Source organism: Zootoca vivipara, chromosome 11 (assembly GCF_965207765.1).
Source record: "Zootoca vivipara chromosome 11, rZooViv2.hap1.1, whole genome shotgun sequence".
NCBI lineage: Eukaryota > Metazoa > Chordata > Lepidosauria > Squamata > Lacertidae > Zootoca > Zootoca vivipara.
Window position 1 is genome coordinate 18,869,560 of NC_142594.1, and position 27,672 is coordinate 18,897,231.

Below are 27,672 nucleotides of genomic sequence, written 5' to 3' on the forward strand. Positions count from 1 at the left end.
GTAAATTATAGAGGCATGTAAATGTAGTGTTAACTGCTACAGTAAAGTTAGTCTTTCACTGTAAATTAATTTGTTCCTATGATGTTAATAAAAAAAATAGGCCACTCAGTATTCATATGGAAGCTAGAAAAGTCTGATAGGAGTTTTGAAGTAGTTTACTTGCATACCTCACTGTAAATTACAAGTTTTTTTTTTTTTAAAGTTCACAGTATGTGCACTCAAGCAATCAACTGTGCAATTAGTTTGCAGAGGTCTGAAATTCTCACTCACGCATCTGCAAGAAAGGTGTCACAGGGATTTCAAGCCAGATAGCACACACAGCTTAGGTGCTGCACACAACAAGCAAGCTAGAGGGATTTAAATGTTTAATTTGATCAAGCACACCTCTGATTCTGTTTATTTACAATTGGCAGGCTAGAAGCACATGGCACATGCTATGGGATACAAGAAATTTTAGCAATGAAACAGTGTAGTATTGTTACACACCACACCCCAATCTCCACAGCAGTGCGAGATTCCCGGGGGCTCCTTTGGAAATGAGGCACAGTGTAGACCATGGTGTCTTTATGATATATGGTTTATATACGCATATATTGCCATCACCTCCTGGCAAATAGAAGGGGAAGAAATGGAGGCAGTGAGAGATTTTTCTTTCTTGGGCTCCTTGATCACTGCAGATGGAAACAGTGCTTTTCTTGGGAGAAAAGCAATGACAAACATAGACAGCATCTTTAAAAGCAGAGACATCACCTTGCCTACAAAGGTCCGTATAGTTAAAGCTATAGTTTTCCCAGTAGTGATGTATGGAAGTGAGAGCTGGACCATAAAGAAGGCTGATCGCCGAAGAATTGATGCTTTTGAATTATGGTGTTGGAGGAGACTCTTGAGAGTCCCATGGACTGCAAGAAGATCAAACCTATCCATTCTGAAGGAAATCAGCCCTGAGTGCTCACTGGAAGGACAGATCGTGAAGCTGAGGCTCCAATACTTTGGCCACCTCATGAGAAGAGAAGACTCCCTGGAAAAGACCCTGATGTTGGGAAAGATTGAGGGCACTAGGAGAAGGGGACGACAGAGGATGAGATGGTTGGACAGTGTTCTCGAAGCTACGAACATGAGTCTGACCAAACTGCGGGAGGCAGTGGGAGACAGGAGTGCCTGGCGTGCTATGGTCCATGGGGTAACGAAGAGTCGGACACGACTAAACGACTAAACAACAACAACAACAACATACGCATATATGGTGGAAGGGCTCCTGGCATTATACTTCAAGAGAGTTTTTGCTTCTCCTAGGGCCACATTCTTGGATGGCAGAAAAAAAATCAGCCATGGCCCTTTGTCCCAGCTTGCTGCTTACCGACTTGACACCCCACCCCACCGCCAGCTCACATCAGGCAAGCTGCAATCCTAAAATGCAACTCTGCTAATTAACTCTGAGCTGGAGGAGGGCCCCCACGCATCTGCTGCCTGATGCAGTCTCTGCTAATGGCACATATCTCTGCCTTTGTTTGCTTAATGACTCAACCATTCTCAGCAGTTGAATTCCTGCTGCATCTGGGGCTTCTTAGGAGTTGCTTAAATTCTAACAGTTTCCTGGTTCCAGGAATTTAGGGAAGTCTTGCAGCCCCCCCCCCTCCCAAACTTATAACATTATGTTGCTTGTAGTCACGGTGATCAAAGATAGCCAGAAGGGACCAAATTGATTTCCATGTGCAACAACTGCCATTCATGATAGGTTCGCTGTGTTTCATTTAGGGATGCTTATTTCACATCATGCATCTGTTATCATTCTGAAGGTACAGAAGAAGCTAGCAATGGGGGAATGGTGAGTGGTTCAGTTTGCAAATGGGCCTGGCAAGCTGAGCTATTTCCATCCCCATCACAAAATAGCTTAATTTATTACAATCCTAGTTGCAAGTAAACTCTGACTCCTGGTGCACACCTGATCACATCACCATGGGACAAACCTCCATAAATGCTGGATGGGAGGAAGGAAGGGAGCTGGAGTGAGTGAGTGGGTGGGTGGGTGTGAGAGAGAGAGTGAGTAATGAAGGTGTTTTTGTTCCAATGTGAGCTGCGGAATCATTCATAGGTCACAATGTGCACCATCGAATGAGCATTACAAGTCAGTGAACTTTGTGCTCCAAGCCATCAGAAGTATAAACATTTCATATCTGCACCAAGGTTGAGCCATTTGGCATGAACTGCCATTATAGTCACTATTTTTATTTATTTTATTTGTCAGCCACTTTATCTTGCCCAGAGCAACCCAAAGCGATTTGCAACCCTACACAAAATAAATCCCACTCAGATACATTAAAACCAAGAGGAAAGAGAAATGCATTAAAAACATCCTACCCACTTCTAAAAAGTCGAAGTATTATTTTTTTATTACACCACAAGATGGTGGTGATCTGCAACAAAGAGTTAAACCTTGACATGTCCTGTGGCACCGTAAGGGCAACTGATCTATTGGAGCGTTCACATTAATGAGCTAGAGTCCATGAAAAAGAGTGTGCAATAAAAATTAATCAGAAAATCAGAACTGTAGAATTGGAAGGGACCCAGAGGGTCATCTAGTCCAACCCCTTCCAATGCAGAAATCTCAGCTAGATCATACATGACAGGTGGCCATCCAATCTCTGCTTTAAAACCTCCAAGGAAGGAGGTCAGTACACCACCTCGCATGGGTGCCTGTTCTTTCTGGTGTTTACTTGGAACCTCTTGTAAATTGAAGCCCTTGGTTTGGGTCCTGGGCCTTCAAGCATTCCTCATAAGGCTTAGTTTCCAAACCCAAATCATCTTGTTTTCCCTCCTCTGCACACGTTCCAGCTTGTCAACATCCTTCTTAAATTGTGGTGGCCAGAATTGGACACAGTATTCCAGCTGTGGCAGAATAGAGCAGGGCTGTTACTTCCCTTCATCGGGACACTATTCCTTCCATTTATTTTCATTTTTGAAAATTTCATTTGTTTTGCTACTTGCTTGTTAGAATTACATTCCTTTCATTACTCATTGGAAGTTCATTTATTCATTGTGCAAACACTATTCATTTCTCGTCTGTCACTGATTTCAGTAGGAGACACAATTGCTTTTCTGCTGCCTGCAACTTTGGTGTCCAACAGCCATCAAATTTCCAGGCATTTTGATACCTTTCCAGGGCAGCTGACTTTCCTGGTTTCAGACAGATAGTAGCAGGTGCAAGTTTTGTAGGCACTAGGAATACAGACTACTTAATATTTTAAACTGGGATGCCAGAGAAGTTCACTCGAGCCAGGCTAGGGAACAAACTCCAAGGAAGGGCAGGAAAAGGCTACCTCAAAGGAGAAGGAAACTTCTAAAAAACCCAAATTTATGGTAGCAAAGAGGTGGAATTATCAAGAGGTATTTACTCCCTGTTTGTGTCAGGCTGATCTTCCATGCTGGTGGTCTTTTTTGGGATGTAGGTGGTGCAGTCAGGAAACAAGATTTGGTTCTCAGGACAGTGAAGGAGGTTGGGAATCCTTCCCCTTGCTTCTGCAGCCATACAGCAACTGACAGAGCAGAGTGGTTTTTGGCAGGGTGTAATTTTGCTACAATAACAGCCGGTGATTGAAGGCGCTCTGTTTCTATAGACACGGCCTGGCACGTTGGCAAGTATTTAGCCTCAGCTCTCACTCTCCAGAAGTCCAGCATTAAAATTAAAGGATTCTTTGTGTGTTTAGGTATTCAACCCCCTTTTAGCCTGCTTGCATCTAAGCTGGGGTAGGGTATCAATGAGACTGCGCCATGTGTCACTTTTCTTTTATATCTCAGCATTTGTATACTTGCATAGAAGCTCAGTGTTTGTGTACTTAACATAGAAGCATTTGCTTGGCGAACCTGTGCCACTTCTGGTGCTGCTGGACCCCAAGGCTAATGGCCAGATGTGCACAAAAAACATCTGGAGGGCTGCAGGTTCACCATCCTTGCATTGAACAAATAAACACAATACGCAGGTACCTTGAGTATCCCCAGAAAATAAAACCCAGTGGTGTTGGGTATCTTTACCAATTGGGAGATGAATGCATGGTAAATAGGTAATAGGAGCTTAGAATTAGGTAGCAGTACAGAAGCTGGTCAGAACTCTCATGGTTGCATGTGCAAGTCACCAATTACTGGGTCTCAATTTGAACTCAAGCAGCTCCTGCGCCTAATTAATAGCTGATATTCTGCTCTCTCTCTCTCTCTCTCTCTCTCTCTGTGTGTGTGTGTGTGTAGTGGTAACTAGCTCCTTTTTACTTAAGTCAGTTGAACTCCCAAGCTAATCTAAAGTACTGTGGTTCAAACCCACTTAGTCCTGTTTACAATGCCATTTTCCTTTACTTGAAAGCCCTATGCGGCTTGGGACCCTCGTACCTATGGGACCGCCTCTCCTGGTATGCCCCGCGGAGGTCCTTAAGGTCCACAAACAACAATGTTCTGGAGATCCCGAGCCATAAGGTGGCTAGATTGGCCTATACTAGGGCCAGGGCCTTTTCAGTATTGGCCCCAACTTGGTGCAACGCTCTTTCACAGGAGACCAGGGCCTGTTCCGCCTGGCCATTGGGTCGGACTTAGTCTGACCCCTGTGTTTTCCTCCCTCATGGCTGGATTTATGGACTACTTAAAATGAGGCTGCATTTTAAATTTTAATATTGTAATTTAATCTGTATTTTAATTAATTGCTTTTTATGTTTTATTGTAATTTTGTTGGTGTTAGCCGCCCTGAGCCCGGTTTTGACTGGGGAGGGCGGGGTATAAATAAAAATTTATTATTATTATTATTATTATTATTATTATTATTACTTCTGTCTTTAAACTGCCTAAATAGTTCAGTGTTCATTATGAAACATGGAAGTTGTGAGCCTGTTTTAGGAACTTGGACACTCTTTTCCACCACTTTCCTACTTCATCTAAGAAGTGAACAGAAAATGTAGTATTGTCCCTATTCCCACCGATTTCCAAATTTTGTCCTTTGACAGACTTGGACATGGTGGCAAAAGAATATCAGTATAATTTTCCTGTGAATGTGAATGGTGCAGTATGTGTTTGTTTTTTGTTTGTTTTCGTTTTAAAAATATAGCTTTATTCATTTAATATGTTACTATATCAAAGTGGCTAACAAAACATAAAGCTTTCTTTCCCACTGCATTTTCAAATCGTCTCCCTGGGTTAGCATGAGTAATCTGCCTCACTTTTGATTGCTTAAACAAGTGCCAACATGCTAATCTGTTTTAGTGCGAGTCTGGCATTAAAACACAAGGAAATTCTGTCCAACCCAAGGGCAAAGCTCCCGCTCCCTGCAATCTTTATGAAGCAATCATTTTTTAGTAGCTGCAGCAAACTTTGAGCCCTATCTTTTTGCTTTAGCATCCTGGCTCCTCTACCGTTCTGCTCCTCCTTTTCTGATTGTGTCGAAGGGCATTTGAAGTAACACAGCCATTCTTTCCACAAGCCACCTCCAAGAAAGCCAACATTCATGCATGCTCGTGAGAAAACTAAAAGGGGGAGGGAATCAAGGATGAGCTATGTGAATAATTGGCAAGAGCAGCGTATTGCATTTTCTTGCTTTCCCTGAATGCTTTGACAATTGCCCCAAAGCACTTGTCTAAGTAATCATTAGTGCTGATTATTTTCCCGTGTCTGAAATGAAGGCACTTAAGTTATAGTGGTGCAGTCGAGGGTGTACATTAATCACGAAATGCTATTCCAACACCTCACCAACAATATCAGATGTGGCACAAATGGAAGAACCAGTATGTATAGTAGATGAGGGTTAAACTAGGACTGAGGAAATCTGCGTTCAAGTCTCTATTTGAACAGCCAGTTTTAGGCTATGTGGGCTGCTCTGCATTGTGCTAGTGTGTTGCTTACATACAGTGGTAGATGGGTCATTTTACTGATTTTGACTCATCTTCATGGTGTTCTGTGGGGTTTGGGGCTTATAAAATATAAATTTTGTGATTTTATATTCTGTGTTTATATGTTGTAAGCCACCTCATGGCATCCTTCTAGTGGAGTTTAGTGGGGGTTTTAAAATGTGCCAGCATGATTTTTTTTTTAACAGTGCTAGGTGGTAATGCCTGATTGTTGTAATTCTTTTCAATCTGATGCCATGATTAAATTTGCATTTTGTGTTGTGGCTTTCCTAGTCCCACCCCTGTCGTTTATGATTCCTCTGTGGTGGTGTTTAGGGTTGTTTTTACCCTCAGATTTTATAAGTTTCGTGCCCACCACAATTAGGATGCAGAGTTGTGTTCAAATGTTAATTGCTTCCTTAATTTTGCATATTTATTGAACGGTCTTTGTGCATAAAAGCAGAAGGAACCGCCTCAAGATTAGATTAAATAAACCATAATGCATCAAAAGCATAACAGACCATTGGATCAGTGGCTTCTCAGCACAGAATCATAGAATTGTAGAACTGGGAGGGATCCTGAGGATCATCTAGTCCAACCCCCTGCAATGCAGGAATATGCCGCTGTCCCATACGGGGATCGAACCTGCAACCTTGACATTATCAACACCATGCTCTAACCAACTGAGAAGTCCATTGCTGTGCTTTAGCGATGTGGCAGCAGCAACATTACAAGGCCTCAGCCTCTGAAGCCAAATAAAAAAATTCCTTCAGTAGCACCTTAAAGACCAACTAAGTTTTTATTTTGGTATGAGCTTTCGTGTGCATGCGCATGCACACGAAAGCTCATACCAAAATAAAAACTTAGTTGGTCTTTAAGGTGCTACTGAAGGAATTTTTTTATTTTGCTTTGACTCAGACCAACACGGCTACTTACCTGTAACTAAACCTCTGAAGCCAATAGCCTTTTTTAGATGTTCATAAGAACATGCCTTGGCTTAAAATGGGGAGGGTACACATCACTCACGAACACAAGTCTTGCCTCCAATGCCCCTCTCCTGACCTTTATGCCTTCAGCAGGAAGGTATAAAGGGGAATTCTAACAGCATTAAGTTGAAGAGTTAGAATCCTCCTGCCACTGGAAATCCTGTGCAATGAGAGGAGGATTCTGTGTTCAGCAAAATGTGGTTAGACCCTCCATTAAGACTTTCTTGTTCAATGCACAGAGGTCGGAAGAGGAGGAGGAAGAGGAGCTGGCACATGTGGGTACATTGAAAAGAGGGACATCATGCATGTTCACCTGCCATCCACTCAGCTAGAGCCATCACACATTATTCTGAGTGCCTGATGAGGGGTTATATTGACACATCCTGACCTCTTCAGGTAGAAAGAGGAAATATTCACAAGTTTTTTTAGGCTTTTGTTGGACATCAGTGATGATGATGATGATGATGATGATGATGATGATGATGAGATTATTAGAGCGTTGTCAATGGTGAAACAAGTTTCAAATCTTGTAGGTCTGGCAAAGCAGAATAGTATTTCTAAATTATGGCAGATTTGATATTAACTCCCTAAACTCCTTTGCTTCAACTGTCAACTCATTCAGTAAGTGTTGTAGTCTTTTGAGCACTAAAGCAGTTATGCTCTGTTTTCACAGTAGCTTCATTTTGTGATGCATTTTAATTCACTTGTGTCAGGCTGAGGCTACTTCCTGTAATTCCATGATAAGCTCTAAACACCCATTCCTGATTCGCCTTGGGAACATTTATCCCCTAATTAATTGTTGTTTCAGTGGGCAGCACAGACCATAAATATCCATGCACAAGAATGGCTGTTTAAGGTTGAAATAAAGCAGGTTTGCAGTTCAGCCTAAAAAAAATTCCACCTGAGTTGCTTTTCTGTTTCAGAAACTGAACACACAAGGTGACTTACAGCAAAGTTTAAAGAACAAATTCAGAAAAAATAAGCACAACTAGAGTTGTGCGTACTAGGAATCCTAAACTTGAAAAAGCAGCCTGTGTCAAAAACACACACAAAGGTTTTCAGCAATGGAAAGTGCAAGGGACATTTCTTTGTTTAAAGCCCTACTCTACACTCTCCAGTCTTATAACAACAAAAGAGAGACTATGGAGCAAAGTCCATCCAAATCCCATCAATTAGCAGGAAATATACCTCACAATAATGCCATCTTGACCACGACCCCCTAATTCATTGGTTCTCAAGCATTTTTCTCTGGGTCACACTTTAAGAATAAAGAAATTGCTCATGCCACTCTAATTTTCTCTATTGATGAGAAATGCATTGGAAAACACAACTAGGCTTGTCTTCAATATCACTTGATGTTCTTGCTCTCATTTTTAAATGACATCCATATTTTGCACGTGCTCTCTCTCTATATATATTGATACTATACTATACGTACTGAATTTTTTAAATGCTTATTTGTTGCCCTTGAATCTCCCCACCACACTTTGCGTCCTCTCCTGCCACACCAGTGTGTCACACCACGCTTTTTGAGAACCACTACCCTAACTTGTTTCCTTTCCGTGGCACTGTGGGTTAAACCACAGAGCTTAGGGCTTGCCGATCAGAAGGTCGGCAGTTCGAATCCCCGCGACGGGGTGAGCTCCCATTGCGCGGTCCCTGCTCCTGCCAACCTAGCAGTTCGCAAGCACGTCAAAGTGCAAGTAGATAAATAGGTACTGCTACAGTGGGAAGGTAAACGGCATTTCTGTGTGCTGCTCTGGTTCGCCAGAAGCGGCTTTGTCATGCTGGCCACATGACCTGGAAGCTGTACGCCGGTTCCCTCGGCCAATAACGCGAGATGAGCGCCGCAACCCCAGAGTCGGTCATGACTGGACCTAATGGTCAGGCATCCCTTTTACCTTTACCCTAACTTGTTTCCTTTCCTATTTACCTTTTAGTAAAGCAGCTTTTCATCTTTATTGTGTTCTGTTTCCGAAATAACAAGGCACAGCTGTTCCACCTCAACAGAAGTGGCCCCAGACAGCGGCCCCGGACAGAATCAAGCATGGGGCTGTCTATTTTGTCATTGCAGTACAACCTTTTGCCACATTTCAAAGGGGAAAATGCTAATGTTGGTTGTTCCAACATTGCGGGCACCCTACATAAAATCTTGTTGATGGATCAAACATGCTTCTCCGATTAGCTACATGTGCAGTCAACATAGCATTCAGGATGTGTTTGATATGGGGTATTCAAGTCAGTTACTGCCCTGTCCAAAATTGTAAAGGAGTAACTTCATATAATCTGGATTCTCAGGTCTCGTGTATTTCCCACAAATAGTTTTATTCCCATAACAAAATAGCAACATACCAAGTGGCCCCAGTGCCCAGTCTTTTCATTTCATTGCTTCTTGGCTCGCCGTTTAATGCAGCCTTTGCTCTCTCCTCTCAAGAGCTTGCATATCTATTCCTTTTCTCTCTCTTTTTCGTAACTCACAGCACTGAATCTGGCTTCCAGATGCCTACTTCTGCTCACTGCTGGCAGCGCTATCATCTTTTAATGTGTGCACTTAATCAAAATAAACCAAACCAAGGGATTTCAAGACTTCAGAGTTATTTATTTTTATTAGTTAAAATACAAATTAAAACCTATAGCCATCCACCCGTAAACCTATTAGAAAGCGGTGGCCAGATGGCAAATAAAAGTTAAACCTTTTCATAAATGGCCCCTTATTTTATTGATATTGCATATGTTGCTGATTTAGAGCAGCCGATTGCCTCACAGGAATCATACCATAAGACAGCAGAATACTGTTTCTTGGGGTTTTCTGATAATGCTGTAGGGAGTGATTATTTGCTGCTAGAAGGGCCTGAGTGGATGTGACATAATTTCATTGCGCCACCAATTTTCTGCAGTTCTGTGAACTGTTGGATGCTTTCCTGTAACAAGTATGTTCTTTTCCAGCCTAAAAGCTTGTGTGGAATGGCTCTTGCATTCGTCATTGCCATTTGTATTTAAATGTTTGTTTAATCAAGAGAGAGCACTAAAAATAGTCCCCGGCTGTTGGGATGAAGTTACTAAAATGAGCTCTGCTGAAACATTTCACAATAGTTGCTTAAATACCAAAATTTTCATTCTTCAGATGTAACAATTAAACCCATTAGCTTGCTGATGTCATTGCCTCTAAATTTAAATCAAGGAACATTTTGCCCAGGCCTGTCGTCTTTGCAAGCTCCCTTCTCCCCCCCTCCCTTTGCTAAACCCTCTCAAGTATAAATTAAATCATTAGTAAGGATGGATGCGAGAGGGAGGCCACTTCTGTTCTATTATATTTCATTGAGTGGTTTAACTCATGGTAGTTAAGTATACCAAGTGCACTGCCCACAGTGCATATTAATCACATTCCTCATGTTACATTTCAGGACTGTAGTGCTTAATTTTAGTGGCAGCTCAGCTCTGTCCTACACTGAAATCTGCTTTAGTTAAAAGTTGGGAGCTTAAATTAACCATATTATGCACTAGTTGGGAAGCCTTTGCCTGCATCTGAGTGCACACCCGTCGTCACCGAGTTCCCAGAAACAAATTCTGAACATCTGGGTTTCTGAGATAGGATTCACCTCTTCACCGAAACTCCATCTTTTCACACAGTAACCACATTGCGGTCGTAACTCTGGTGTGGTAACAAATGGTGAACCTTCTCCAGGTGCAAATATTTTCCCAGCTAATGCATTACAATATGGTTGCTTTAGATCCCAGTTTCTAAAACTGATTTAAGGTAGAGGTGACAACCGTCAAAATCAAGCAGTTCCATATTCCTCCAGCTGTTGGAGTGAATTATACACATAAAAAGAGACAAAAGTTATATATTGTGCTTTTCTTGCTATGATGGACAGCTTTAGCATAATAATAATAATAATAATAATAATAATAATAATAATAAACATTTTTGCTATCACTGAAATCCATTCATGTGGTCCAATGGAGCTATCCCAAGTGGAGCAGGGCATATTCCAGTTGGGCCTCCTATGATGATGTAAAGTGGGGTTCGGGAACCCTTTGCAGCCTAAGAGCCACATTCCCTAGTGTGCACCTTCCAGTGGCAGGCAGTTTGAAAGACGAAGGTAGGCAGGGCAACAGATGTGACTCTCATCTTTGTGGAGGAGGCCGCATTCCAGTCACACAGAAACCAGGGGTTTCTCTACATACATGTATTCAGGCAAGCAAGAGCAACTATCATAAGGAAATGCTCTAGCCAGGCAAAAACACTTGAGCTGGATTCAGCGCAAGGCCAGTGAAGGGTGTTGCCCAGGGGAGGGGCATGGCCTGAAAAGGGCCCCAGGTCTGAAGTCCCCCACCCCTAATATAAAGGAATCCTCAGTTGCTTGCTGTGACCATTTTTGTGAAGTGCTTGAAAAACAAAGTCATTGTCCTCTCACTCCTGGACAGAGATAATCTGGAGGTGGTTATCCATGCACCCCATAGTGCACTGAGCATGAAGATGCCTTTTCCAAATCCTTTTGAAACTGCAGCTAGGCTTCTAACTAAGACTGAACCCTTTTAACCCACCCACTCTCTTTGCCCTTACTAAGACTTGTTATAGAGAATATATTCACTGGTATGTAAATAGCTATGCCGACTGCCAGTCCGTTTCTGAGTGCAGTTTTGAGTGCTGGTTATGATCTACAAAGCTCTAAATGATTTTGGACCTGGCTGTTTGAGAGAGCACCCTTTTTGACATCAAAATCCTGCCCAAGTCCTATCTTCTTGATGGAGATGTTTATCTTCCCACCTCGCCATCTGAGGTTACACAGGTGATGACTAGAGAGATCCGTATTTTGGTGTGGTTCTGCCATCTGTTGAATTCCCTCCCCATGGAAGCTGCCTCTGTGTCAGGCCTACTGTCCCTTGGACACAAACTACTTCAGAACACTTTGGCACTGATTTTAGTGTATTCCACTGGGTTTTAATTGTGTTTGGGTTGGTTTTTTTTCTTTTTTTTAAAAAAAATGGTTGTCAGTTGTACACTGTCATAAGAATTTATAGAAACTTTATAGCTAAACAAAAACAAATGAATAAGATAACACCACAAAGTGTGTGTGTGTGTGTGTGTGTGTGTGTGTGTGTGTTGTGTAGTAAGTCTATTATGGTTATTTGTGCCTATAAATATAGCCCCATGTTAGAATAGAGAAAATAAATCCATGTTTAAAAATGGTCACTTAAACACTAATGTTGCCTTTCCAAGATGCATTTCTGTTTTACCTTGACAAGAATGACAACCAAGAAAGAATTGCATGCATTTGTCACCCTATGGCGACATAGGGTGTAGTAAAATATTTATGCAAAATATAAATAATGTTGAACTTGGGTGAAATCACCTGGTTTCATTCCTCATCGGTCACAGAATACTTGAAAATTGAGGCATGAGATGTTCCTGCCTGTCACAGGTTGCCCTATAACAAAAAAGGTGATAAAATAAGCACCAGCTATTTATAATTTGAATTCATAATAAGACCCTTGATGTTGCATTGATTACTGAGACCTGGCTAGATAAAGCACCCGAGACAGTACTGTACAGCTCATTCTGGATGTGTGTTCAGTGCAGGTTAGAATTGGGCCATCATGAACCCTCATCATGAACCCTAATCTTTAAAAGCACGGTGGATAGTCAGAAGTGTCTCTGGGGGCAGCTGGTTGCAGAGCTGGAAATAATAGATCAGTGTCCCAGAAACTAACTGAGAAAGGAAAGTGAAAACCCAGGAAAGCCTGAGATTCTGAATTCTTGCTACCCAGACGGTTTTGGCACTTGTTACAGAGATACTCTGTGGAATTGCCTAAGGTGGTGAGAGAGCTCCTTCTATAGGCTGCCACTGCAAGTCCTAAAACCAATGTGGTATCCTCCACAAGTTGTTTGACTCCCATCATCGCTGACTGTTACTCATGCTGCCTGGGGATGATGAAAACCGTAGTCCAAAATATCTGGAGGACACCACGGTGGTAAATCTGTGTCTCCTCCTTCCCACTGTTGTCAGTTTCCACTGTTGCAGGTCAGTTGGAAATCCTCAAGGACCCTAATGTAAAAGTACAGAAAAGGCACATAGCATAACCCTCCACAGAAGCTGGAAAGTTATTCAAGTTACAGACCAAAGTTAGGAATGATGTGCATTTGACAACAGTCACAGAGTAAATGGAGGTTGTTGTTGTTTAGTCATGTCCGACTCTTCATGACCCCATGAACCAGAGCACGCCGGGCACTCCTGTCTTCCACTGCCTCCCGCAGTTTGGTCAAACTCATGTTCGTAGCTTCGAGAACACTGTCCACCCATCTCGTCCTCTGTCGCCCCCTTCTCCTTGTGCCCTCAATCTTTCCCAAGATCAGGGTCTTTTCCAGGGAGTCTTCTCTTCTCATGAGGTGGCCAAAGTATTGGAGCCTCAGCTTCACGATCTGTCCCTCCAGTGAGCACACAGGGCTGATTTCCTTCAGAATGGATAGGTTTGATCTTCTTGCAGTCCATGGGACTCTCAAGAGTCTCCTCCAGCACCATAATTCAAAAGCATCAATTCTTTGGCGATCAGCCTTCTTTATGGTCCAGCTCTCACTTCCATACATTACTGCTGGGGAAACCATAGCTTTAACAACAGTCACAGAGCATATGGAGGTAGCCATGTAATAATGAAAACAAACCTAAAGAGGCAGAATTACATGATTGAGAATTGGACTGATGTAAAGAAAGGTAGTGTACAAGTTGGAGGAAAATTACTTTATTAAAGCTCTCTGTACTTGCTACACTGTTTGTACAGCTGCTTCTAATCTGGAACATGTATAATGTGGGTTTGTTGAAAGGACTTTAAGAAGGACGAAAAAGTTCCAAGAGCTGAATAGCAAAACAAAAACAAAAACCATTTAATGTCTTTGAGCTATCTTAAGGGCAAAGGGAGTGGGTGGGTTAAAAGGGTTCAGTTAATACATAGACACACCAAAATACTTAGGACAGTGAGGCTTTATGTGTATACTGCTGGACGATTTGAAGTACAGGACTGCTGCATTCCAATTTCTAGAACACAGACCCTCCAAGTGTCCCTATTTCCCAGGGACAACAAAATATTGGTTTAAAAACGATATAGAATAAACACCTATGGCATAGATTTTTTTTTTTAAAAAAACAAATTAATAAGGAAGCACTGTTGATTAAACATCCCTAGGACTAGGCTGCCCCTTTTATTATTTTAATGGGATAATTTAAGCATGCATTTAACTTTACCGGGGACACGGGTGGCACTGTGGTCTAAACCACTGAGCCTAGGGCTTGCCGATCAGGAGGTCAGCAGTTCGAATTCCTGCAACGGGGTGAGCTCCTGTTGTTCGGTCCCTGCTCCTGCCCACCTAGCAGTTCAAAAGCACGTCAAAAGTGCAAGTAGATAAATAGGTACCACTCCGGCGGGAAGGTAAACAGCATTTCCGTCTGCTGCTCTGGTTTCGCCAGAAGCTGCTTAGTCATGCTGGCCATATGACTCGGAAAAACTGTCTGCAGACAAACATCACCTCCCTCAGACTTAACTGTCAGGGGTCCTTTACTTTTACCTTTTTTAACTTTACCAAGGAAAACAATGGGGTGTAAAAGCACTTAGCTTTGGGCTGCAGTGCCCTGTTTATTTTCCTAGATTATTTAGTTTAAATGTTGGGTCATTGGCAACTTACTTCACTTTTATTGAGACAACTGCCCTAAATGGAGAGGAGAGAAATCCCCTTTTAGAACTCTACAGTCAGGTCAAATGTGTGCAGAAACAAGCCCCCGAACAAAGCATGCATTTATATGCTGTGCTCTGCCTCTTGACCTGTGCGCTCCCTTTCAGAGTGGTTTTCAGGCCACATTTCCTTCGTGAAAGCATTTGAACGGTTTGGGCCTGATCCATCTTTACTTGGCAGTTGGTTTCATAACATCCAGTTCTGGGCCCGCATTTGTTTTTTTGCTGCTGCTGCTTTAGAGGCAGCGTGGTACTAAAAATAGATGTGGCACCCCACACAAACGACCCAAACTGCAGCTCCAAAACTACCTTGGCCTAATCGCTTGCCATCTTTGCATCAAAGCTCGAAAGCCTCCTGGAAGTTGTGTACTAGTCAGCTGTGAATTACTGAGCTGAGTATTGCTAATTATTTCATTTGGGGCTGCCGTTTGGCAAAAGGTCGAGTTAGGTTATTTGACTGACGTTTCTGTCAGTTTCAGATTTTTTGAAACTACGCATGGGGTCATGTTCCATCTCCCTTCCCGATGACCTCATAAAGAGGAAGTCTCAGTATGAGAATTGTCTTAGAGGCTGGCTTTGAAAAGAGGAACGCGATCGCAGCTGTGGCTCATTAGGAAGCTGAAGGGCAGAGCTGACATCTGGGATCCATTAAGGGCAAAATGGAAGACGGGAGCATCTTCTCCACTTGCAGCTTAAAGCATTCGCCACTTAACATGTACAGTTTGTTTAATAAAAGCCCCGCAATCCATTAACTCAGTTTTGTTAGCGATTGTTTCATGCCCCTTGAATAATGTGTGAATCAATGTGTCCTCATTAACGGATGTTTCTGTTTTGTCCTTTGATTGCTCTGCTTTGAAAGTAAAGCACGCACAGTACATGAATGCGCACTTGTCTGATGCTCAGGGGACCCGGTCATGATGGCTGGAAACGGATAAGCTCCTCGTTGACGCCATTTAACCACATACAATCCTCACAGTCCAAGTTGGTAAAGGATGGGTTTTGTTTCTTTCACTGCGTATTTTGGGCTGAAGTGGCGGCTATTTTCTGCTTTTAGCCCCTGTTCACACAACCAAGCAATTACCCTGCCATCCCTTTAAATCAGTCTAGGGCCAAACTACTGTGTCAAGTTGTTTTTGTGCCGCAACCTCTCTCACACCATTACACACCCTTTTATGGAATGGTTTGTGGGCCAATGTTGGAAATCCAAGAATCTGGAAGTTGAACAACTTCACATGAATTGCTCACCAGGCGTAGTACTCTGTCACTGTTAATTGGCCTTGAGTAATTGTGAATGTACAATAATTTGCAGAAAATCAGCAAAGAGTCTTATTGCATTTTGAAGACTAACAAATGTATTACGGCATAAAGTTTTGTGGACTATAGGCCTCTTCAACAGATTCATGAAGCGTTATCGTGATTTACTGGTATATTGGAAAAAATTGGGGGTGGGGGTGGGCAGAGAAGTGGAGCAGAATTATAAACAGTGCCAAGTCAGGCAAAAATGAAATACCAAAAAATACAGGTAGTTGCATTTGTGTAATTAACAGAGGTAATTCATGAAACTACTTTTGATGACTGCGCTGAGGCTGGACAGCGCTGCCAGCTTTTATGCCTTGCCGGTCATGAGGGCAGGTGTGCAGCCAATGCCCTCCCAGACTGCAAGGCACACCCACTAGGGAGGCCACTTATTGGCCCATTTAAGATGCTGCATCAGACAGGAACTTGAACCAAATGTCCAGGCAGCCGGGGGAATTTCCCTAATGGCCGCCTGGACAGGTGTGCTCTGCTCTGCCTGACCAGGGATGGCGACCAAGTACGAGAGCCTTCAACAGGCACCCACCCAGGAAAGCATAAGCGTCCATTCTGGAATTGGTGACCCAATTAATGTATACAACGTGCTAAAAAGCCTTTGTCTTCAAGTGAGTACACTGAACCTCTTGATCCATTGCAATGGTGTCGCAGTCTCCCTTTGAAGTTACTTACAGTGTTCTCGGATTTTGAAATGTTCTGTCAATGGCTTTTGAATATTGCAGCCTAAATGCATTCATGTACCACTTTTCTTAAAAAAATTCGAGATGACTTGTGTAGAAATGCAGTTTTACACTATTAATAATAAAGAAGAATCTGAAGTTAATATACCAACTAGGAATGAGAAGCGCTCTCAAATGTTTTAAAGGTGAATGGTGTTGGGTATATGGAGACATCACAAGGGAGATTGTTTTGTAGATAAATCACCAAGGAGATGATTCTGCAACTGATAGAGCTCAAAAACCCTGCTCATACTTTGCTAATGTTGAATCATGCACCAGTATATTGTATAATTACAGATGTGAGTCATAACACTGTCATTCCTTTGTACTGTATTGCCTACCACAGTACAGTGCTGATCAGTTGAACAAAATATATTATTCGAAAGCAATTTGCTATATAAATGAAATATTTTAATTGCTCTGAAGAAAAGAGAAACATAGAAACTCTGATTTCTCAAGTACTACTGGTTAGTGTGATTCAACAGCTAACCCTGGGAAGTGTTGTTTTTTAAGGGAGCTGAAAATTGTTAGGATAATCCTAGTCTCCGCACAGAACTACAATTCTCAGAGGGATTAATTGTTAATATACCTAGTTCAGGCATAGGCAACCTTGGCTCTTCAGATGTTTTGGAACTACAACTCCCATGATCCCTACCTAACAGGGCCAGTGGTCAGGGATCATGGGAGTTGTAGTTCCATATCATCTGGAGAGACAAGGTTGCCTATGCCTGACCTAGTTGGTATATTAAAGGATCACCTAGCAACTGTCAGCACCCTTAACAGCACCTTTTCCAGGGTTATTTGGTGGAAGCCATGCCTGTTAAAAGTGGTATGATACAAGTATAGTGCTGCTGGGGACATAATGTGGGTTGTGATTTAACACACATCCAGACCATAGATTATGCTTGACCATTTTTATGCTCTTTCTTTTTCTTGGGGGGGGGCTCCCCCCCACTGCTTTAACCGGTAACTATACTTATTATTTCAAAACAGAAACTGTTTCTTAAAGTTTTTTTTTTAAATGAACTCTCTTTAAACTCTTTGTAGTATTCATGTCCTTGCCTTTCCAGCCGTTCAGAATATTTCTTAAATGAATACAGGTTGGTCTTCTCTTGGGAGATAGGCATATTAAGGTTGGGCAGATAAAACACCAGCAATAATCTTGAGAACACTGGATCCAAGTATGAAGCACCTCTTATATCATTAAAAGTGCAAACACTGAGTTTAAGAGACAATTCTGTCATTGCTCTGAATGTGGTGTGGAGCTTTGTGCCTAGTTTCGCTGGAATTGCATGACGCATCAGCCTTCCATGAATATTGCATGTGTTTGTGTTTTTCTCATAAATTTAATAGGTTTTCATAACAGTTTGTCAGGAAATTGTTGTGGTTGACTGCACTTATTATTTTGGATGAGAATCCTTGGTGCAGTGTTGATACACTGTATACATATAGCAAAGGGAGGACTATTAATTTGCTTTAATTGAATCATTGTAAGTGTTCACTTCTCTCTCTCTGTGTGTGTGTGTGTGTGTGTGTGTGAGAGAGAGAGATTTAGAGAGAGAGAGCTTAGAATGGTAATTTTTAGTTGGTAAATTAAAAATGAATTACAATATCCTTTGCTCACAAATCAGTAGCTTATGGAACTCAAAGACATCAACATACTTTTCGAATTCATTAAACTCTGTACTGCATGGCAAACAAGACTATTACTACTAAAGGTTGTACTATGTGCGAAGTCCCAGCTACACCATTGTCTAAGTAAGCAACGTTAACAGAACATGGGTGGAATGCAAGTTTGACCCATAGGTTAAATGGAGTGAAAGCTGTGTGAATTTGATAGGTGATTTAACAGCAGCTGCTGATACTAGTTACATAAGCCATTCTAAATCAAAAGTATTGGTTATGAAGTGACAGCCTGCAAGATACTGGAACTGTCATATAAAAAAGAAGGAAGAGAATTTCAAAGAACAATTGGCTATACATTCAGCATCAGAAAGCAGAAACCCGACAAACTCAAGATTCGTGAACTATGAATGTCCTCAGATAGCAAGTCATTTCGGCAAATTGAAAACCTTCCTGTACACTCATACCTCTAGTTACGTTCACTGCAGGTTGCGTACATCACAGGTTACGAACTCGCCGAACCCGGAAGTGCCGGAACAGGTTATTTTTGAGATAATTGCCTAATAGGTAATTATCGATAAAACAGCTTTGTGAGACAGAAGGTAGCAGTCCCCTTCTGCCTACTGTCAATACTTGCTGCGTAGCAGACTTGGGTAGCAGACTTGCCCAGTCCGCTTCCATCAATTCATCAAGCCTCTGCTTTAAAAAGCCCAGAAACTTTTCCTTTCAAGTTCAGATAACATTCCGTAGCAGCGGAAAGCTTTATCCAACTTTTTTGTGCCTGTGAAATAACTCACGTCAACTTCTTGGCTAGTTAAAACAAAGAGGATTTATTAAGGCTCTCAGCCCGGGGTATTTAGCTGCATCCCGGCTGAAAGCTGTGACACAACAGAACAAGCAAAACATGAGACATTTCACATACAGGGAAATTACAACAGCACAAAGCACATCACATTCCTGAGTGAACACGTCATAGGCCTGCGATTGCAGGGCAAACGCTGGGCTGGCTATCTCCAGCAGCTCACATTACTTCCGGGTTCGGCAATTCACGCATGTGCAGATGCGCCGAATGCCATCAAGTGCTTGCGCAGAAGCGCCGAATCGCGCATTGAGCATGTGCCGATTCAGGGCTTCAGGTTTCATACTGCTCTGGATGCAAACGGGGCTCCGGAATGGATCCCGTTCGCATCCAGAGGTACCACTGTATGTTCAAAAATGACACAATCCAACCAAAGTTAGGCACTTTAAAACTCCGTTGATTACAATGGGGAGAGGTTTATGTACATCTTCAACTTTCACATTGGCATCCATTGAAATGACAGTGCTCAAGTTGAGTAGATTTGAAATTAAAAATGTAAACATTTCAATTATGCAGTCTTTAATTGAGGGTTTTTTGAAAGAAAGAAAGAAAGAAAGAAAGAAAGAAAGAAAGAAAGAAAGAAAGAATCTATGGTTTCTTGAGAGAGCCATTGATCAGTTAGTGTCACTTTGATTAAACTTCAAACATGATGCTACCATCTCTGAAATTCACATGCAAAACAACTTACATCAGTGCCTTTGCTTCTACAAAATGAGTTCTAAAGGTTTGGAAAACAAATCAACCATTGTGAAACTGTAGTGCACGATGCAATGCACGGTAAGAGAAGCTGATCCTGGAAATCAACCTTCATTCACATAAAGCAGGGGTCAGCAAACTTTTTCAGCAGGGGGCCAGTCCACTGTCCCTCATACCTTGTGGGGCGGCCAGACTATATTTTGGGGGAAAAAATATGAACGAATTCCTATGCCGCACAAATTCTACTCGTGTAAAAACACCAGGTAGGCCCCACAAATAACCCAGAGATGCATTTTAAATAAAAGGACACATTCTACTCCTGTAAAAACACACTGATTCCCGGACGGTCCACGGGCCAGATTTAGAAGGCGATTGGGCCAGATCCAGCCCCGGGGCCTTAGTTTGCCTACCCATGATGTAAAGGCTGAGGAATTTATAAGAAGCTCTTTGCTTAGGAACTACTTTTTAAAAAGTCCTTCCAGAAATCATAACCCCTTCTGGAACAGATGAAGAAAATATTTCTAAAGACAGGAAGGGAAGCTGTTTTAGCATTTCTGCCACTGGTGTGCTTTAAGTATTGTACTCTATGCCATAGATAGATATATCTCAAGGTTGTTTAGGTCAGCTTGTTTAGCAAATGTAAAGTGATCCATCATAAAAATAATACAAAAGAAATGGACTAAACATATGCTACTAGGGCAATCGTAAACATTTGTGTTCAGTTAAATTCAAGGAGTAACTAGCAGGCTAATTGTTATCAGTCTGCTACCCTGTTTTCTTAACGATGTGTTGACTGCAAGAGGAATGGAAATTATTAGGGGAGCACAAAAGGGGGTCATAGATTGTATTGCTTTAAAAGGTAAATTGAGCAAGGCACTGTCAGTGTTTTTGTTGACTTAATCTGAGATAGTATCCACAACATGCAGCTTTTAAACAAACCTGGGACATGCAGCACCAATTTTCTATTTTGAATGAAACTTCCCAGCTACAAAAAAAACCTGTCCCGGTATAACCAGTGCAATGGTTTGCTGTTGAAACTTTGAACCGATTGACTGTAGCATAGCAGAAATAGGTAGATCACTTATTTGATCCAGTATTAACCTTACTTTAAAACGGTGCAGGGGCCAAGCCCCCTTACGCAGTGGGTTTCTCAATGTAAGAGGAACTCAGCAGTGCCTCTGGGCCAGCAGGTGTGTGACCTCCCCGCCCCCCGCCCCAAATATTTTATTCAAGTTGGCACCCCTGACCTGGGCAAAATTAGGTTTTGATCTTTTAAGAGTGGAGTTCTTGACAAAGTATTTTAATGTCCACAAGAACAAAACTCAAAGCAGAAGATCAGTAAATGGATAATAAGAACAAAGTATTTGAGTCCCAGAGCTGAAGAACTATTAATCAGCAACCAAGCAATCAGAATGGGGGAAATGGCAGGATTTAGTGGCTGACAGCTTAGTTTCAGTTAGGACTCTTTATATCCAATACCCCTCAGAGACACTTTTTGTTATGACTTATGATCAAACATTACAGCCTTCTTTTAGCGCATAATGAATAGCCAGCTTGACAGCCTGGTCCCAACACTTTAAGTGTGCCTACAGCAAGGGAGTTGAATCTTTCCCTTTGAACGTGTTAAAAAGGCACCTTTCTTGAAATTAAATTCCATCAATCACTTTTCATTTTTCTGATAAAAACGCAACTTCGGACTATCTGACTTGTAGCAGCAGAAACAAGTATGAAACCCAACTTCTCTCCCTGAAAATCTTGCAATGGTCACCTATTCCATTAAATTTATGGTCCGAGACTACGTCTTAGAATACTAAGATAAGTACTAATTCCTGCAATTCATCTGAATGCAGGCACTCAGTTACTCTGGTTGCCTTGCTCCTGTTTGGATGTTCTTGCTATGACATCTCATCAGTCTTCATAAATCAACACAGGAAAATGATATAACTTCCCTTTTAATCAGTGCATGACATAAAATGGTCACTCAAGTGCTATAGGCAGGTTTTTGTAACACTTGCCCATTTGTAACTGCCTGTCCATAAGACAGGGCTCTAAAAACAACAACACCCTAGTGATTTTGATTGATGGGGACTGCAGTCCTATGCGCAGTTGCCCATTGAACACAGTGTGAGTTATTTCCGACTAAATATGCGTAAGATTTCACTGTGAATTAGAAAAGCTCACACTTTAAAATGGTCAACGTCTGTTTTGGAATATCAAGCTTATTGTATGTGTTTCCAACAGAACACCCAAAGGAAAAAGCAACAAAGTAGGTTTTCACTTGTGTTGTGAGAATTGTGAGGGGTGAGGTACAAAGAGTAGAAAGTGAGACTGAAAAGTGGTTTAACATTGAGTTGAATGCAATGGTACCCCTGCCTCTTGTTGCTTGCAAGAAAGGATGTGCATCCTAGAAATCTATGACAGTAACACTAATGTACGATTAAAAACACCATTTGGAGTTTATGTTCCTACTCTTAAAACCAACATTTTACGTGGTTAATCTTGCACTGCAGCCTCCCAAATAACAATACTGCTATCGAATCTCAACCCAGCACTTAACCTTGTGTTTAACCTTGAAGCCAGAGTCCAAATCGAAAATGTGTTTCTTTAACAGCGCAGCTGGGATGAAAATGAGTATGATCCTCTCTGCTCTTGATTGTAAGCTCTACTTTTAACGTTCAAATCATTGTCCTTTGTCCTGATTTTTAAAATTGATTTCCCCCCCTTCCTCACCACACAAGTCTCATTAATTAAATGGCAAGAGCAGCAGCTTGAGCCAGCAACACTTTCCCCTAAAGCTCCTTGAGCAGAGAGAGCCTTTCATTCATAGTTTCTGAAAGCAGTTTCTATTTCTGCCTCACTGAGGAGAAATCTATATGATAGGCTTGAAAGGACAGCTTCCAAATCTAGTCAAAACCAAGGTTACTTAAAATAGATCCAGAATAAATTGGTTCTCCTCCCCTCTCCTCACTCGTTTGCAGTCATCTTCCTTTAAATGACGTTTATCAGAAAAGTCCCCCAACTTCATGAAATTGCCTCATCCTTCCTCACCTTGCTTTCCACCCCCCACCAGCTCTTCACCTCCAACTGTTGCACCTGCCAGTTTCGTTCAATTAACTTCAGCACGGATGCATCCCATTCCTGCAGTTAATTTCTTTCAGGATTGATGAACTGTGCATCGAACTGGAGGGACTCACGGCTGAGACAGAATACAGATTCCATTACAAAGCTGTGTACTACTAATTAATAAAAACAAGTCACTTCAAGACATAGTCAAATCAGGTTTCGCTGGAGAGCTCAAGGTGCTGAAATTCCTGGCCTGGATGGATTTCTGTCTCCCTCCCTGCACTTTCCTACGTGTCCCTTTCTCCTTGCTTTCCTCCAACACAGTGATAGACTATCTGGGCTAAAATAAGGAGGCCTGTCCTATTTCCTTTTGCAACAAGAGCTGTTTCATGTGATACTTTTAGTGTTAATGTCCTGCAGTTCTGGGATTCACCTCCTTTCTTGCATGCAGCAAGGAGGGGAAAATGCTAATGGCATTCCCACGCAGCCCACATTATCTTCTCGCTCATGCCATGGGTTGCATCCTGAGTTGCCTTTTCACAAACAGAAGGACTTCTGCCACCCGCCAAAATGGATAGCAATTAGATAAAATAAAATAAAAAATAGATAAAATATCTTTATTGTCATTGTCCCCTTGCGGGAACAACGAAATTACTCGGTTGCTACATCCACTCGGATAAAGCATTCCGCATAATCCAAAATTACAAAAGCTAATTAAAAACAGTAAATATACTACAAAATAACAAGTAAAATAAGATGACTTCAAAGTCCGGGCTTTCCATTTAAGGCCAAAATTGCTCTAGAGAAGAAACTGTTCCTGAGACGGCTCGTTCTTGCCTGCATTGTTCTATATCTCCGTCCCGATGGCAGGAGCTGAAAGAAATGGTGACCAGGGTGCGTTGGATCTCTTGATATATCTAGTGCTTTTCTATGGCACCTGGTGGTGTAAATTTGTTCTAAGGTGGTGAGTGAGCAGCCAATAATGCTCTCTGCTGTTTTAATAATTCTACACAGCCCTGCTCTGTCCTGGGAAGTACAGCTTCCGTACCACACACATAAACCGTACGTGAGCACGCTCTGTATGGCACAGTGATAGAAGGCAAGCAGCAGCTTTTGTGGAAGATGGTTTTTCCTTAAAATTCTCAAAAAATACAGTCTCTGCTGCGCCTTCTTCACAAGCCCCCTTGTATTAACACTCCAGGACAGATCCTCCTGTAACTCAATGCCTAGAAATCTAAACGTTGTTACCCTCTCCACACAAATTCCGTCAATCAAGAGTGGCTGGACCTCGTTCTTCTGTCTCCTAAAGTCCACCACAAGCTCCTTAGTTTTCTTTGTGTTTATGAGCAAGTTGTTGACTCTGCACCACTCTGTCAGCCGCTCCACCTCATCTCTATACTCAGTTTCACCCTCCTTATCAGAGATGAGCCCGATCACGGTTGTGTCATCTGCAAATTTGACAACCCTATTTCTAGGGTGGGCAGCGACACAATCATATGTATAAAGAGTATAAAGGAGCGGACTAAGCACGCATCCTTGTGGTGTTCCTGTGTTAGTCCTAAGCATGTTAGACATATAAGGGCCCAACCGGACCCTCTGGGAGCGATCTGAGAGAAAGTCCAGTATCCACCCACAGAGTGATAGCGGGAGCCCCAGATTTCCCAATTTAGTTATCAGACGTTGCGGTAGAATGGTATTGAATGCCGAGCTGAAATCTACAAAAAGCAGTCTGGCGTAGCTCCCCCGCTGCTCCAAATGTGCAAGAACAGCTTGGAGGGCAATTGCCACGGCATCCTCTGTTGATCTTTTCGTTTTGTAGGCAAATTGGAATGTGTCCAATCCCTCTGGTAGGCAGGCAATGACATAATTTCGTACCAGCTTTTCAAAGCACTTCATAATTATGGGTGTAAGTGCTACTGGACGAAAGTCATTCGGATTCTCCGGATTGGATTTTTTTGGTACTGGAACAATAATAGAAGACTTCAGGCAAGATGGGACAGTAGCCTGGGCTAGGGATCGATTTAAAATCCCAGTGAAGACTCCCGCTAGTTGGTCTGCGCAGTCTCTTAAGACTCTTCCAGCTACTCCATCTGGCCCTGTAGCCTTCCTTGAGTTGATTCCCTTCAGCACCTTCCTCATCTCTCCTTCCTCCACTTTGAATACCACATTCCTTGGAATGTGGAATTGGAAGAAGGGTAGGGGATGAAGGATAGCTCAGCATGAAACTCTTAATCTCAGGGCTGTGGGTTGAGTGAAAGATTCCTGCACTGCCAAGGTTTGAACTAGATGATCCACCTGTTTCCTTCCAACTATAGTTATGCGGTTCTGTATGTTTCACCAGTGTCCCCTGCAGTCCCCTATGTGAACACCCACATTGTTTGAGAGGACCCCCCTCCAACCTTCGAGAGCAGATTTTCAAGAGCAAGGGCGCAGCAGGCAGAAAGAGAAATAGGTAGAAATTGCCTCTCCCACCTTCCACCAGCAGGTCTCTCGGGAGCTCCAGATCCAAGCTGATATTCATATGCACTGAGTATCACTGGGGATGTCTTCAATTTGTAGTTAAAATACTACAAACTTCATGTTTGTGATTAAGAGTTTGTTTAAACTTTTATTAGATTGTAGAAAGTATTGTTGCATTGCATCTGCATTCTACATAAGTGGCAAATTCTGGCAAATTCAGTTCATGAATTAGTGTTATTCCACGCACTGTGGATTTGCACAGCAATCTGTTCATGTAACAATCAGTGTTACATGCACTTCGTGAGGCACGGTTTATAGAGAGCTTTGTATTATAATTTAGAATTGATACAAGAATGCTGTTAAGAAAGCCCTGCAGAATTTGGACTGCCACTGTAATATGTATTGTAAAAGCACCCTTCCTCCTTTGTAGGACAAGACACTGTGCTCTTCACAATGTGCAGATTTTGAATACTGTTATGGGTTTGTAGGTGCCAGAATTTAATTAAGGCTTGGGGTGTCAGAAGCTAATTAAGATAGGCTAGTCTCCTGTGTAGGTGATAGCTAGAACCATGTGTGTTCATGAGCTGTGTGTTAACCACTTTTAATCCTCTGGAATCAGTATGTGTGAAAAGCTAACTGTGTTAGGCAAACTTCCTGTATTAGAGATGTCTAAATCATAGGAAATCAACAAATGTTAAGTCAGATTTCCTTTCGAGGTGTTAGCCTGGGGATAAGCCATTTAAGCAACACAAAGAATCAAAGGTGGATCTCATTTGCAAATGAGTGGACTTCCTCCCTCTCTCCCTCAACTGAGAGTTTTGTTTTCAAGACAATGCCAATGTTTCAGGGGAGAGCTTTTGGGATCGCAGTTAGGAAGCAGCAGGCTGGAGAGAGAGAGTCAGAGCAATGATGTTGGGACACCTATGGGAAAAGCCAGAGCCTCTTGGAGTATGCATGCTGTGCAGTCCTCCATCGTTGGCTCAGGTTGTATGTATGCGCAAATAAACCACATATCACAATGGCACCACAGCCTCTGCTGTGGCTCATTTCCCCCCAAAAGGAAACACAGACCCTGGGTAAGTGCCTAGAACCCCTGGGATCTTGCACAGTTGTGGAGATAGGGGTGACGTGTAACAATATTCTTCAAAGGTACAGACAAGTGGGTAATATTGCAATGTTTAGATCTAACGATTCCAGGTGTTTCCTCTATAAAAAGTACCAGTATGTTTTTTTCCTGTTTCTGCAAGGTAATACATTTGATGTACGTGGTACATTTGAACTAGTAAAGTAATGGAGAAATCCTAAGTTGGGTCAGGGGGAGGGGGAGTGGAGCAGCAGATCTACCTTCACATCCCATGCTCTGGTGCCAACCTGCTGGTACTTGTGAAAAAAACTGCAAGCAGCAGCTTTCTGCCCACCTGGGCACAGCTGGATCCTTCACCATAGGGGAAACCCAAAACCATTAGCAGCACTCCTCTTTGCCAATGGATGAGAGGGGGCAGCAGGAAGGCACCATCCCATCTTCTTCCAGCCATCAGCTGTGTGTGTGTGTGTGTTGTTGGTTAAATAATAAAAATTCTTTTTTCCTACAAAAAAATAAAAGTAGCTTTCCCTTGACTTCTGTATTGCCAGAAATTGCATACCTCTATTGACACAATGACTCATCCTTAACTTTCCAGTCCTGGCAGAACTGAAGGCTCCCAAGGTTGCTCAAAAGCATCCACTGCTTTCAGGAGCTCCGATAGATTTTTTTTTATTCGTCAATTAACTTTCTATCCTCTCAAAGAAAACCAGAGCAGAAAAATAAAATAAACATTTAAAAACATGTTAAAAGTTTAAAAATAAATTAAAAATAAATCACCAGCCACTTCTCATAGCGTTCTAAAATTTAATTTTATAGCTTTAACTGAAATTTAACTGAAATTTAATTTTATAGCTTTAACTGGTTTTTGCCTTTTTGTATTGTATCCTTGTAAGTTATTTAGAGACGATTGTTTTTAAGCGGCATATAAATTGTTTGAATTAAAATTAAAACAGCTAATAATGGCAAGGTTGCTAGGAATAGTATCTTCCAGCCATCAAATCCCCAGGTAAATGGGAATGCTTTTAAATTCATCCCTAAGTGTAATTAGGCTGATGGCTACACCTCTGCAGGGAGGACATTCTCAGTGATGGAGAACCATCACTGAGAAGGCCCTGTCACAGGTCAGAGCCAACCAGATTGAGCCAGGAGGAATGAAAAATTCATCAACATATACCTTAAGACTGAAGCATTTGCTACTGCAAGGAATCAGATATCACCTACTCAGACTAGGTTTTGTGATAGGGAGCTCCCAGGCAAATCAGGTACAGTCTATTCCTTATGAACTGGC

The 27,672-nt window shown here is 42.1% G+C and overlaps 1 protein-coding gene and 1 long non-coding RNA gene across 18 annotated transcripts in view; one reads left to right on the plus strand and one right to left on the minus strand.

Annotated features, from left to right (window-relative positions):
- The window catches only part of LOC118091789 (uncharacterized), an 81,604-nt gene extending 62,373 nt beyond the window's left edge, over positions 1-19,231 (minus strand). For all 3 annotated transcript variants that reach the window (XR_015946312.1, XR_015946311.1, XR_015946310.1), the window contains exons 1-2: positions 18,690-19,231; positions 12,202-12,276 (exon numbers count right to left, since the gene is read on the minus strand). This is a non-coding gene — a long non-coding RNA (uncharacterized LOC118091789). The remainder of the gene's footprint in view (positions 1-12,201; positions 12,277-18,689) is intronic.
- The window catches only part of ZNF385D (zinc finger protein 385D), a 410,518-nt gene that overhangs the window by 360,779 nt on the left and 22,067 nt on the right, over positions 1-27,672 (plus strand). The window lies entirely within an intron of this gene.